Below are 15,388 nucleotides of genomic sequence, written 5' to 3'. Positions count from 1 at the left end.
TATCAATTTGTTTGCGTTGTGAGTAAATGCAGCATGTTTTATTAATTTGTTTGCGTTGTGAGTAAATGCAGCATGTTTTATTAATTTGCTTGCGTTGTGAGTAAATGCAGCATGTTTTATTAATTTGTTTGCGTTGTGAGTAAATGCAGCATGTTTTATTAATTTGTTTGCGTTGTGAGTAAATGCAGCACGTTTTATTAATTTGTTTGCGTTGTAGGAAAATGCAGCACGTTTTATTAATTTGTTTGTGTTATGGGAAAATGCAGCACGTTTTTTAAAAATGTTTGTGTTGTGAGGATTAGCAGCATGTGCTGTCAAACTGATGAAGATCTTTTCTCAATTTGCTAGTGTTTTTTGTAATTGTTTTCTTAAATTGCATGTTAAGCTTTCTCAGCCACCGTAGAAAAGTAATGACAAGAGTCTATGTCTACCCTATATGACTTCCAATTAACAATTTTATGTGTACTTTAATCAATTTATTGAACTAAAAATAAAAATAAAAACATTATTTTTAACTATGCTTTTGTTACATAGAAAATAAAATGATTTCCACATTTTTTTAAGAGAACACCTCAGCCATAAGTTCATAAATTTATATTATTTATCTTGTTTCGATTTTTAAGTTACCATTGGGGTGATTGGTGATCTGTTAAGTTTGGCTAAACAAAATCAGCAAATATTTAAGAGTTTGTGATTGGATCTTTATTGCTGGGATTAAAATGTTTCTGGCTTACATTTTTGACAACCCAACTTATTCTGGGATCCTAATGCAAAGATTCATCTTACTCGATTTAATCAGTAAAGCTTTATTTTCCTACATTAGGAAATTTCAACTGGCCACCAACTGATTTGAACCCAAATGCAATTCTTGAGAGAATTTCCTTGATGTCTGATGTGCTTTCTTATTCCTAATATAGGATCTCTGCCAAGGATTACTGTCACTCTGATAGAATAAATCTAGGGGTAAAACCATAACCAAAGCTACAGCTATACCTGTTTTTTTTATTATTGTTTATGTAAAGCATTTGAATTGCCACTTTGTATGAAATGTGCTATATAAATAGACTTGCCTTGCCTTACAGTATTATGTGGTCACTGTTTCAACCTTAGGTGAACAACTTTGAAAAGCCTACTATTATATTGATTGGTATACTTAAAATTCATTGTATTAAAACTATTGTTATTATAAAACCAACTGTTAGTTCCATTTATAAATTCCATTTACAAATCCTCTCCCATGCCTTTAAGTGATAGCAAGGTGTACAATTCCTGACAAAAGTCTTGTCATTGTAAGAAGCAACAGATAATAACTTGATTTCTAGTTAACCATTTGGAAAAGTGGCAGAAGGGAGATTTTTCCAATGAATCATCCATTGACCTGCATCCCGATCATCACAAATACTACAGAAGACCTATTGAACCCACATGGACCCAAGATTCTCAGAGAAATCAGTCAAGTTTGGTGAAGGATATATCATGGTTAGGGGTTATATTCAGTATGGGGCGTGCGAGAGATCTGCAGAATGGATGGCAACACCAACAGCCTGAGGTATCAAGACATTTGTGCTGCCCATTAAATTACAAACGACAGGAGAGGGCAAATTCTTCAGCAGGATAGGGCTCCTTCCCATACTTCATCCTCCATATCAAAGTTCCTGAAAGCAAAGAAGGTCAAGGTGCTCCAGGATTGGCTAGACCAGTCATCAGACATGAACGTTATTGAGCATTGAAGGATGGAGGAGGAGGAGGAGGCATTGAAGATAAATCTAAAGAATCATGCTGAACTCTGGGAGTCCTGCAAGAACGCTTTCTTTGCCATTTCTGATAACTTCATTGATGAAGTTATTTGAGTCATTGCAGAGATGTATAGATGCAGTCCTCCAAACTCATGGGAGTCATACACAATATTAATTCTTTCTCCACAGCACCATGATTATATTCTATACTGTATATTATTTCTATTAATTGACAAGACTTTTGCCTAAGCAAAGTCAGACCTTACTGTCCTAATTAAATAATTAAAAATCAAGGCATGATCATATTTAGTTTTGGTAAAATAAACGTAATCTAGAGACCTTTACCTCTAATATAAGCCACTTATGATGCCAAATGATCAAGTATAAGTTAAGGTACTTTTTGTTGTTTCTAAAACTTGGATAAGCAACAAGACTTTTGTCAGGTAGTTTACAGTAGTCAACATTTAAAGAGAATCAAAAGGCTATTCCCAGAACAAGAGTGTGTTGTTCAATAGTTTTAGAACAACATTAATAAAAGGTTTTAATGTTCACTTCAATAGTTTACTAATGTTTCGCATAAGCTTCTTTAGTAAGAAGATACGGAAGGCAATGGACTCTCTGAACTGAAATAAAGGTTTTTTGTTGTTCCTAAAACTTGGATAGGTGACAAGACTTTTGTCAGAAGTGTACTTTTTATGAGATCACTCCTAAAAGTTGAGGTTCTTTATAGGCGTTAGAAATTCCAAGAAGAACCTTCAACATTTAAAGAAACTTTACATTCCACAGAATGTTCTTTATAGTTAAAAGAGGTTCTTTAGGTTGTTACAATGTTCTTCACATCATGAAAAGTTGTTCTGTTAAGAGTTTTCACTTAAAGGGACAAAAGAATCAATGGCAATCAAAAAGCAATTTCTAGTACCTGCACTTGTAAAAAGGGCTGTGAATTCAAACACTTCTCTGATCGCATTATGTTTTTCACAGGCTATATTGGAAGTGCTCAGTGTCAGATGTTTCTTCAGAACTTATAAAACATTAGGGGTGAAAGTATCAAGATGATCTTTAACTTGTGGTCAGATTCTGAAGTGCACATCGTTTCCAATGAATTCCAGCAAGAACCTTTAAATCTGAAGCAACTTTACATTCCACAGAAAGTTCTTTAGGTTGTTACAATGTTCTTTACATCATGAAAAGTTGTTCTGTTAAGAGTTTTCACCTAAAGGGACAAAAAAAAAATCAATGGCATCACTGTAAAAAAGTACTTTGCACTTGCAAAAAAAGGGCTGTGGATACAAACATACTTATTACACCGACTATATTGGAAGTGCTCTATGTCAGATGTATCTACAGAATCCATAAAACATTAATAAGTATCAAGATTGTCTTTAACTTTTTGTCAGATTTTAAAGTGCACATCCTTTAACTTAATAGGGCCACAGATTTGTGAATGGCAGTTAAAAGACACAACTGATCACGTTAATAACGACATAGTGGAAGCTATCATACTCTGCAATGTCTATCACATTGTTTGAAACTGTAAAAATTCTCCCCACCCAAACACGGAGAACATGCATCCATGATCTCTCTGTCGGTGGTTTGACAGCACATCGGAGCCGTTTATCACCTTCCTGAGCTAACATAAACCAACCATCTGCTTTTAACCAAACACATAAAAAAAAAACCTTGCTCCCCTTACACAGTCCCCAATTCAACAGAATAGAGGGGGAGAAGGCAGCCGAAGAGCTGATTCTGTTCACCAGAGTGAGGAAATCCACTCCAGATGTGTACAAATCGCCCCCTGCTTAATTGCCATTGTTGTTATAGATGTTTTCTGTAAGGCTTTGGTAACTTTTTCGAAGTTGGCCAGATCTTTTGGATGACTATGTTGAAGATTGTGCAAAACAAACTAACGCTGATGTTCAGATGAGAAGCAAAGCGCTGAGAGAAAAAGAAATAGGAGGAATTAGGATGACACCTGAACCTGTCAGAGGTTCAACTACTGGCTACTTACTCATAAACAGCCACAGATGTTCCCTTCAAACACTTCTGTCGGACTTTTTTTAGTGTGCATGTGCGCGTCTCCCCCGTTCTGTTTCCTGTCATCATGGCATCCGTATAAAGAGCCAAATATTGGCTTTGTGAGTCCCATGGTTAATCAGAGAGTAATTAGGAGCTGGTCTTGCAGGAATGGAGGGTTGACTTTGCTTTGAAACTCACTCTCCCCTTGTTCCCCATAATAGGCTTTTTTTACAAGCACTTTTGAGGTGGAGGGAGGAGAGATTTTACTGGGCCGGCAGTGTGGTGTGTGGCGTTTCACAGAGCACTTTAAAATCGATCTGGAGCTTCTAAATGACAGACCACCACTCCACTGTAATCAACCCGAATGGAGCCCAGTCACAAAATCTAGAAGAAAACATAAACAAACAAACAAGCAGATCATGAGGCTTCATCCGGCTCTTCTTTTTAAATAGGTGGACAGTTTGGGTTTCCAACTAAAAGACAGAAAAGACGTCCAAACATTCTGACCAATGTGTGTGTGCGAAAGAGAGAGAAAGCAGCCACTTCCCAAATTAAGTGAACTCTTTGATTTCTGAACGACATCCTTCTGGACTCAATCAAGTCGTTGTGTTCCGCATTTGGCTTTAGCATATTTATTTTGTGTTTTTAAACTACCACACTGGCTTCATTTAACCTAAATATTTAGTCATACAATTATAAATACACTTTTAAAGCATTTGTGGCACCACATTTATCAAGAGACTTTAGCATTTTTTTTTTTTTTTTTAGAGTTATTATAGTTCTTAATGACCAGTACTTTATTTTTCATTTATATGATTATTTATTTATTGATTTTTACAAAATAATACTTAATACAATACTCATTTATTGTTATTGATTTTTTATATTATTATTGTTAAATAATATTATTTCCAGTAGAAATGAGAATCACACAGAGATGAAAATGAACCTACATTCTTAAAAATAAAGGTTGCAAATGTTTAGTTATTTTTAATGATTAAATTATGATTTTAATGATAAATTATGATTATTTAATGATTAAATTATAATTTTTTTAATTGATTTTTGTTTTAATGCCAAAGAATTATTCATGGAATTACTTTTTGACAGTATAAAAACCCTTCTATAAAAATAATCTAAATATATATATATATATATATATATATATATATATATATATATATATATATATATATATATATATATATATATAAAAATTAAAAACTTTTCACTATAAGTTATAATGTAAATGTTTTATTTTTTGATATCTACATAAATATTATTTACTGACAATTATATTTCCAAAAGGAACATCTATGTAATTCTGTAATTTAAAGAAAATAAAAAAAAATTGGATATTTAAAACATTACATGTTCTTTACTGGAAGCCAAAGCTGCTACAAAACTCCTTTTTGGAGCTTCTATATGAAAATTAACGTTTCTTTGTGAAGCCATCAAAGAGCCCTTTTTATTTTTTTTTATAGAGCATGTCTTCTGATAAACTTTCTGAATAATCTCTCCGCTGTCTAAACAGTAGTCTGGGTCATTTTTTTGTCAAAGCAACCAATTTTCAGAAATGACCCTGGGTCTGATCTTTTTTCCAGATGAAACCGGATGAAACAACACCATACTGAAATTAAATGTTTTGATTAAAAACAAACAAATAAACCTAATAATTGTGGATACAAATTGTAATGAGTGGATGTCCATTTATAATTTGGGGACAAACATAAAAAAATAAAACTTTGTTTAGAAAAAAATTTAAAAGAATATTGAGATTTCTTTAATAGTTTTTTTTTTTTTGTGTGATTATAATTTATTACATAATTATTATTTATTTATTACAGAACAAAGCCAGCATACATAGCTAGCAATAACTAAATACAAACCAGGGTTTGCATTAAATGAAAATACATATGAAAATAAATAATTAAATAAATAAATAAATAACAATACACAGGAAAAGTAAAAATCTCTGGGGTAAAAAGTGACCTTGATACAATATTATATGATACTTTTTATCTTTCAGTACACTTTAGTTTATAGTTATAATATATGACATTGTCTTAATAAATTCAAACCATACTTTAATTGTTTGGGGTTTAGGTCTGTTAATTCTTGCTGTTCAACGTTCTGACAGTACAATATTTCTTTGATTGTTTTTGACTTACACACATACAAATGTGTTTTTCACATTTTTGAACTGTAGCTGTTCATGTCATGCAACAAAGATGACAAAAAAAAATCAACAGATTTCACTAAAAGACAAACCAGTATTTGTTTAAAAATAACACCCTTTTTTAAAGTCTTTTTTACCCCTTTTGATTTGACACCATTCTGGATAAAACTAAGAAAAACAATTAAGAAAATCAAAAAGTTGAAGTAGGAGAGTTTGTGAAAGTTTGTTTTCATTATGCATTTAAATATATAATTTGAAAATACTGCAATATCACTGTAATTTTAAAATATCAGCTTTGAACATACATATGATTGTTTGTTTTTTTGTTACGTTTTCCTTACATTTAAAAAACAACTCTTTTTAAGTGATATTTCAATTTTTTTTTATTTATCATGCAACATATTACATCATTGTTATGGCAGAATATCGATTCATATTTTTAGTATGGGCATTTTTATGTGTGACATTTTATTTTTATATTTTAAAATAATGTAAGTTGCAAATTTTCAAATGTTACATCAAAAGTTTTTTTTTTTAAAGTAAATAATTACACAGTATTTATTTTAAAAATGACTAGCTTGGTGTTCATACTTTTTAAAACCTTATGTTTAAATAAATTAAGCGCTCTCCATCTCACTCAGCAGCTCTCTCTCACCTTTACTTTATGGCGTGTGAAGTTTACCTGACCTTCTCTTCACATCCTTCTGTGTGTGCTTGCAAATGCCGCCTCTGACTACTGCACTGACAGCATATATATTTCACAGAAATGTTGATATTTTGGTGAAACCATAATAATGACCATGAACTATGAATAGCCTATTGTTGCTGACTGATAAAGTGCCTTGTCATTCTTTTATATTTATTTATAGTTTTTCATTTCCTATAAAAAATATACTGTTAAAAATTTGTTGCCTTAAATTGTTTATTTGAATCAAATTAATTAGTCAAAAATGATCTAGTCATCTCAACTTACATCAATCAAACTATAACTAAAATATTAAGTTATGTTGTGTATAACTTAAAAAGTTGAATTTAGTACAAACAAAATGTTAATTTTAGTTGAATCTCATTTATTGATATGATTCACTTATTAAAATAAGTTAAAGCAACATAAAAGTTGTTGTCTTGTCTTTGTATAAAAACAGACAATATTCAGCTTTTATAATAGTCAAAGGGTCACTTTTTAAAAAGTTCATTACACATTTAAATATTTTCAATTCACTTCCTATCTTTAACCTATGTCTTAGTTAATTCAATAAATATTTAATTGATGAATAGCTTTGTTTGTGCTGTTTAAATTATTCTTTCAAAACATCTGAGTGGTATTGTTACACAAACCTCTGACTTCACCAAAACATCTTTAAACATTTAGGAAAATAAATATAGATGCAACCATCCTCTTTCTATTTGATAAATGAATAATGTTGTCTTTTTTATTGTATAAAATGCTCGGTTCCTAACCTTTAATCATCTCACACCACAGTCATTATGGTTTTCCCTTTTGATCTGTCTTGACTGCACAGTTAACATCTTTTAAAATATCACTCAATCTATTCTAGTCTATATTGGTGGACACTTTCTCGGAGGTTTTCTATTATTTAATAGGGTTGTTTGTAAATTATGCTGCTGTGTAATTCAATGTCAAAAGGTAGCCTTTGTGTAATAACATCTAAGTAAAACAGCTTTATTTACTTACAACAATTTATTTCATATAACGTAAAATAAACATCAACGGCAGCTGTTCTGACAGATTACTATAAACAAAAGGTTTATCTTCAAGTTCCCTATTAGACTAGTAGATATCGAAAAACCTTTTCAACAATTTCCAACTGTTGTGGGTATTTTTATATATTTATTTATTTTTTTGTCGGGAAAAGGGTTACAATGCTTTCAGATATTTAAAATGTTCATTGTAAAATCAAATAATTAATACGATCCTTTTGAGCAACTGTGAGTCAAAGTTGGCTGTAAATTAAAAGACAAAGACTTACAAGAAATGCGGCATTTTAAATTCTTGCATGCACACAAGTTAAGACATCTCTTCATCTCAAACGCGTTCATGAACTTCCCCTGCAGCTCACAAAACAAAACCCGCAACAATTCCGTTCCAAAACTACCTGATATTATCACTCCGAAAAATCATTCAATATCCACAAATTTTTCATGTGATTTGTGGGGCAGTTCTAACAACAAATCTAAAAAAAAAAACTTGAAAGAAAATCAAGAAACGTCCGAGAAAACTTTTTTTTTTCTCAGGTGCCAAAAGAGCTCCTGCAGAGTTTTCTTTTTTTCTTTTTAACATAAAAACTCGGAAAGGTTTCGCCCCTTTGCATTGAGCATGTCGAGAGGCTTATTGAAGACCCTTCTCCCCCACCCCTACTCTCTCTCTCACACACACACACACACACACCCGCTGGTCGGAGGGGGTTGGGGTGGTGAGGAAACGGGCTGCTGTGCCCTGGAAGTGATTCTTCCCCTAAAACACAAGGTGAAACGGGAGCATCGGAAACTGCACGTGGGACCTGCACCTCTTCATCCTTCAATAAATCATACGAATATTTATTTGCCCAACTTGTTTTTAAATGTTAGTAATCTATCAGTTAAATAATAAATTAAGAATTTATTCCCTAGCCGAGTTAGTGACAGACAACATCACGCCGTTCAGATTTTTTTAATCCATCATAAATTTGATTGCTTGTGAATGAACATGTTTTTGCCCGATGTCATGATTTAGAGTTGAATAAAGTAACCAGAATCACCATGTTTTTTTTGTTTTTTTGTTTTCCATAAAATGATGGTCAATTGTATGTTTTGCTTTTGATTAATTAATTGTACTCTAATCGTCCTTCTATCTGATTAAAACAGAATGGGGAGAAAATAAACATTGATGCAAAACGTTTGGGTAAGGATTGAAAAACAACATGAATACTGATTGATAACATTTTAAGATGTTGAATATCTTTGTCTTTGTTCTTGTTCATTAATTTGTTCTCCACTAAAAATGATCTTAAAAAAAAGATGTCAACCTTTGAATGCAAAACGGAAAACTAACATAATTTTAATTGATAATAATATTATCTATCTATCTATCTATCTATCTATCTATCTATCTATCTATCTATCTATCTATCTATCTATCTATCTATCTATCTATCTATCTATCTATCTATCTATACACATTGTAAATTAAAATGAATACATTTATATCAATGTTAATTTTTTACATTTTATTTCACAGTTGCAAGCCTAAAAAACAAGGGAAACAAAAAAACAAACAAAAAATCAGTAAGAGCTAAAATAATTAGTATTTTCCAGGGTACATTTTAGTGTTTTCATGCTTGTTGCACTCCATTTATTTAATCATAAATAGTTTCATGAGTATAGAGTATTCAGGATGTATTAAACTCATCAGTGCAGTTTGATACCACTTTGATTTTACTTAAAGCAAAACATATTTACAGAAATGTAATCATGATTTAAAAGCATCAAATTTAACCGCTTGTGCAAATAATACATCCTGTTCTTACTTTAATCCAGCAATTAATTGCTTAAAGTGCAGTCTGTACTGGCTCGAATAAATCTTCATCAAAAGTAACATGACACAAATGTATTTCTTTTCAAAACAGCACGTCGTTCTGTACTAAACAGAGCTGCTTGTTGACTTAGTCACCTTGCATTAAACATGCCTGCATTAAATAATTTAAAAACGCTATCATCTGTCTTAATCCTTTTACTTTCGATGCACTTTCAGCGACGAGCTTTACCAATCCTGCCGCTATCCATCATTAATCATAAAGGTGTGAAAACTACAACCCGAAAAAAACATGCACACGCGCGCCCGCGCACAGTTTACCAGCCCCTGTGAAAAGTTTGTGAAAGTGGCCTGACGTCACACTCCCACAATGCTCGCGCGCCCCATAACTCTGCTGCTGCAGCCTGAGGAGCGCGAGACACTCAGGCCCCGAAAAAAGAAAAATTAGAGAAAAAATTTGGAAAAAATAATCAAACAACAGATCAAGAGGAGAAAGACCGGGAACGGTGGCGTGGGACTCCCACGGTAGGTTTGCGCTTAGTCGGTGCTGGAATGTGACGGTGGTTCCTTGTGAAATTGACTAATGCGGCGCTGGAAAGTTTTTTGGTGGCAACTGCTCGTTTTTTTCTGCAAGTCCTCATAATGTAGCTGCACGCTCTGATGTGTGCATGTTTTTTTTAATGAGATCCCGATAATTATCACAACGAATTCATCCGCCGATCGATACGGGATACGATACAAGAAAGCTTCATTGTAATAACGCTGTTGATATTTTCTGTCGAGCCGACGTCATTTATTTTTGCCTTATTTTTTGGTGTTCAACATTGTTGAGGCTCCGGGTATTTAATTTTTAATTGCACGTTCGTAAACTTCATCGATAAATACACCGCGGATGTGTTTTGTTTACAACCCGACACATTTGCATTTGCTCGACTGTCGGATTGACCGTGTCTACTGATGTTCCTTGTGACTTCGGAGTGAATAGTTGAATTTTGACTAATTTCTGAATATTTATTGCCAGTGCTGTGTGTGGACACACGCGAGCTGGAGCTCCGTTCCTGTTGAGTTTCAAACATGCGTTTATGAAAACGCGACTGTCTATGAATAGTTCACCGCTTGTTTTGCGAAAATCACAATAGGCTGTAAATGTACAACTATTTTCGTCTAGTTTGTTTAGTATTACAACTCCATGCTGGCTGCGGCTTATCTGCTGCTCGTCATTTGTTGGCCACATATCGGATGTTCTTGGGCGGATTGTGACTTTTGTTTAATGCCGTCTTGTGTGAAAAAACAGTTTGTTTGTGTCTTCCTATCAAGAGGTACTTAACAAACAAGAGTGTCAAGCGGTGGTTGAGGTGCGGGGCACCTCGGTTTAATGTTCATTTACATAGCATATTACTGAGCTTCATGGGGATCATGGCACAGTTTTTTAAAGAATCACTGTTTGGAAATGTTCAGAAGTTCAGTGAGTTTACACTGTAAACATATTTAACCTCCTAAATTGAACGCAAGTTGGATTTCAGATTATAAGTAATAGTTTGTTACACATTTATAAGAACTTCATTTAATAATTTTTAAAGTAAACAAAGTCAAATTAAAGGCACCTGTTAATTTGGCAAGTTCATTGATGGACAAATCAGAATGGTGAAAAATATGTTTACAGTAAAGAAGGCTCGCTTTAGGACTTTAAATTAAAGTTTTGGGTTTTTGGTTGAAATTATGCTTATAAAAATAATAATCCACCAGTGGAGACATTTTAAAGGGACAAAAATACTTGAGAAATCTTCTTTTGAATGTGTTCAAAAATCTAAGATGACATTTAAAATTTAGATTACAATTGCTGTTGTTTTGTGTTTGGTGATCAAAGCTAAAAGTTGCAAGCCTACTGCATTTTAGAATGCAATGAAAATTAAGACATGATTGTGAAAAAAAGTTTTTTATTGCAAAGAGTTAACTGAAGAGGTGTACGTGTCAAAAATGTTATACAGATAATTAGCTTTTGCTTACAAGAATAACTGTGACTAATATTTAACAGTTGACCAGATTGCAGCACAATATGATTAAACACCTGTAGCTGTGACAAAAAAATGTCCTCAAAATCTAACATGACATTTAAAAGCTGGGTTACACTTGCTAGTGTTTTGTATTTGGTGATCAAAGCTAAAGCTGCAACTTTTTGCATTTTTGAAAATGATTGTGAAAAACAATGTTTTTTATTGCAAAGAGCTAACTTATAAGGTGTGTCAAAACTGTTATAAAGATAATTTGTTTTTGCTTCTCCTTACCAGAATAACTTACCAATATCATATACACCAACAGTTGACCAGATTGCAGCACTATATATGATTAAACACCTGTAGCTGTGCATCTTTGCAAATCTACACAGTAATGGTTTTACTATGCATTATTGACTGAACGATTTTCAATGGCTTTTCTTTTTTTATATCTCTTATTTTTGATTGTCTTGTCATTAGTGTTTGCATTGGATGCATTGAATATGCTCTAAACAAAACATTTCACTTTGACCAGATTCATTGAAAAAATTGCGTATAAACGTCTTGCTTGCAGTGATTGATATAGAACAGGTTGTGACGAGCTCTTGTTTGGGGGTTTGCTTCATCATGGCCCTCCACTTCCACTGCCTTGAGCTACATAATAAGGAAATGGAAGTGAGATCGTCACGAGACAGTGCTTTTGTTTTTGTCATTGCATGTTGAAACGCATATAGTGATGTGTGGGACCATTTAGTTTTTCAGCACAGGCTCTGATTTTGCTTCTGAGGGATCTTTACAAGGCTTTGACTGATTGAAGCTAATAATTTGAACACTGTTCCGTGTTTCAGCATGTTAAAGTGCATTTTAAGTTAATAAGTTACTGAGAAATGAACTTGAAATATTTTGTAAATATTTCTGGTTCATGTTACATGGATCGAAGATAAGACATCTCATTTTAATGGAGCAAAGGATATATTATATACATAGAAATTCTGTTTAATGCATGTAAAGTGTTAACTTTGAAGCTTTTTAGTAACATCTGAAAATAACATTTCAAGATGAAATAATAAGCCTTGAAAATAATATGCACAATACGCATAAAAAATTCAGCGTAATACATTTTAAGATTTTATATAAAAATTAAAGATGCTTATTCTGAACTCTGCTTATTAGATATACATTTAAATGAGGGATAATTTGATTGTATTTTATATTATTTAAAACTTTTCACTAACAAATGGGTAAAACTTTGTGAAAAAAAACAGTAAATATTAAAAATAAATAAATAAAAATAAACAATTAAGATGTAAAATGAGCATAATGTCATCTTTAAATGGTCTTTTAATATGTCATCAAAATGATTTCGTTATAAAGGATTTTGGCTGTAATATTTTTACACTGAAATGAAAATGAATGATCCTTAAAATGAATGATAGTCTTTTTTAGCCAAAAAACAATTAATAAACAAAAGGAAACGAGACACATTCTAATGCACAGAAACCCATTTTACACTTTCATAACACTTTATTTTAAGTAACAATTCAGACGATTTACTACTGACGTATTACCGGCATATTATTAAGATATTAACTGTTTATTCGCACTTTTAAAGTCAGATCTACCCAATACCTAGCTAATTAGTAGTTTGTTGAGCTAAACATTTTATTTAATGGTTTGTTAATAGTGTGAATTGTACATTAAATTGAAGTGTGACCTACACTTTTATTATTTTAATGTTTGAAAACCTTTTTTTGCCTTTGATTCTGTCAGTTTGAGTTGTATTTTGCTGAGCGCGTCCTTTTGTTTTTGACACCTCAATATGTATTATTCAAAGTTTGTCCTCTTGACATTTTCTCAAGATGATTCAGATGGGGTTTTTTTGTCTGCAGGGCTTTTAAAAATCCATTTCAGCATTTTACAAAATGTAAATATTACCGTAATAAGTTCTCTAAAAGGCTGCTTACATGCTCGATTGTGAGTTTAGAGCGAGCGAGGGAGAGAGAGAGAGTGAGAGAGAGAGAGAGAGAGAAAGAGAGAGCGTGTGCACTGGGGTGGGGTGGGTTATGGGGGGTGTTTCTCCTCTAAAAACATCCCACAATTCCATGCTCCTCAGTGGGTAACAGACTGATTATCATGAGAAAGCACATCAGAGGCGTTAATAGGTAAGACAGGCTTTGGAGAGCACAAACGCTACTTAATACCCAGTGTAGAATGGGGATCAGCCCTCATCCGAGTTCTTATATCCTCCACTTATAGCAGTGAGAAGTGAACAGGGGTGATGCTGCGTCTTAGATCTGTGCATTAATATCACAGTCTATTTTCTGTTATTAATTAATTTATGTACTTGTTTAGAGACAGCTACAGTAAACATTGATGAAACTGAGATGATATTTAGTGCATGTATCATAGAGTTGGTAGCTAAAGCTAATGTACAGCATTTGTCCCTAGGAAAGATTTTACAATTTACTGTTACAAAGAAGATTATGAAGAAGAAAATTTGATTTTGAACACGAGTTTGTTTCTGAATTGATTTTGTGGCTTCTTTTAAAATCATTATATTGCTGCAGATTTGAAATAATCAGTCAATGTATTACAAAATTGTGCACATTTTCACTGAGAAAACAGTTTGAGCTAAAGTTGTTTTGCGCAATAAAACTTGTTAATCTGCTGCTCCTCTGAAATCTCTCTGAAATGACCTAAGGGTAGGAACATTTGAACTTAAATTTTACTTAGCGTGAACAAATACATAGAGAGCAAATTTGTTGATAATCCTTATATTTAATCAAACTGAAGTTATGAAGTGTAGTGGGTTCAGTTGTACTGATTTTTGCATTTAAAGTACTTGTAAAGTTTCTTTTCATGTATATGGTAAACACATTAATGAACTATTAAACTACACTTTAACTATTTGTCATCAAAGAACCAAATCTTGACCATCTACACAATTGTTTTGGTCTTATAATGTAAGGATGAATATAAACTGAAACATTTTCAAAAACTGATTTGTATTAGTTTGGAACTTTAAATAGTATCATAAAAACGTTTTGAAAATAAAATAATGAGCCTCATTTGATCACATTAAAATGAATTGTAGTCTAGACAAATTTATAAAGCTTGTTGATTTGCTGCTGCTCTGAAATCTCTCTGAAATGACTTAAGGATAAGAACATTTGAACATAAACTTTACTCAGTGTTAAAACATACATGAAGAGAAATCACAAAGACTTATACAGTTGAAGTCAGAATTATTAGCCCCCCTAAATTATTAGCCCCCTGTTTATTTTTTTCTCCAATTTCTGTTTAATGGAGAGAAGATTTTTTTCAGCACATTTCTAAACATAACAGTTTTATTAACTCATCTCTAATAACGGATTAATTTTATCTTTGACATGATGACATTAATTATTATTTGACTAGATAATTTTCAAGACACTTCTATACAGCTTAAAGTGACAAAGTTTAACTAGGTTCATTAGGTTAACTAGGCAGGTTAGGGTAATTAGGCAAGTTATTGTATAATGATGGTTTGTTCTGTAGACTATCGAAAAAATATAGCTTGAAGGGGTTAATAGTGTTGACCTTAAAATGGCTTTTAACAAATTAAAAACTGCCTTTGTTCCAGATGAATTTAAACAAATAAGACTTTCTCTAGAATAAAAAAAAAATAATTATCAGACATACTGCGAAAAATATCCTTCTCTGTTAAACATCATTTGGAAAATATTTAAAAAATAAAAAGAAATTCAAAGGGGGCAAATAATTCTGACTTCAACTGTATATAAATTATTTGAAATCGAGATATATAGAACAAAAACTGAATACCTAATAATTGATGTATGTTGTTAGGTTATTATTAAACAATATTTGTCAGAGATGTAAAAAATAATTGAAAATCTATAATCTGAGGGTTGAAAAAATCAAAATGCTCAGA

At 32.3% G+C, this 15,388-nt stretch overlaps 1 protein-coding gene and 1 long non-coding RNA gene across 2 annotated transcripts in view; one reads left to right on the top strand and one right to left on the bottom strand.

Moving 5' to 3' along the window:
• Nucleotides 1–682: 682 nt before the first annotated feature.
• Nucleotides 683–8,325, bottom strand: LOC141380638 (uncharacterized). The gene is made up of 3 exons (XR_015523176.1): nucleotides 7,923–8,325; nucleotides 3,745–4,136; nucleotides 683–2,949 (listed from the first exon to the last, which is right to left on the bottom strand). It is a non-coding gene; the product is annotated as an uncharacterized LOC141380638 (long non-coding RNA).
• Nucleotides 8,326–9,822: 1,497 nt separating this feature from the next.
• Nucleotides 9,823–15,388, top strand: part of plagl2 (pleiomorphic adenoma gene-like 2) — a 91,288-nt gene continuing 85,722 nt past the window's right edge. The window contains exon 1 of the mRNA XM_087305031.1: nucleotides 9,823–9,988. The gene's annotated coding sequence lies outside the window, so the exon portion shown is untranslated. The remainder of the gene's footprint in view (nucleotides 9,989–15,388) is intronic.

The sequence above is a fragment of the Danio rerio genome, chromosome 23 (genome assembly GCF_052040795.2).
Source record: "Danio rerio strain M-AB ecotype USA chromosome 23, GRCz13ab, whole genome shotgun sequence".
In the NCBI taxonomy this organism is placed as follows: domain Eukaryota; kingdom Metazoa; phylum Chordata; class Actinopteri; order Cypriniformes; family Danionidae; genus Danio; species Danio rerio.
Note: the sequence above shows the minus strand (reverse complement) of the source record. Positions and strands in the feature narration are given on the sequence as shown.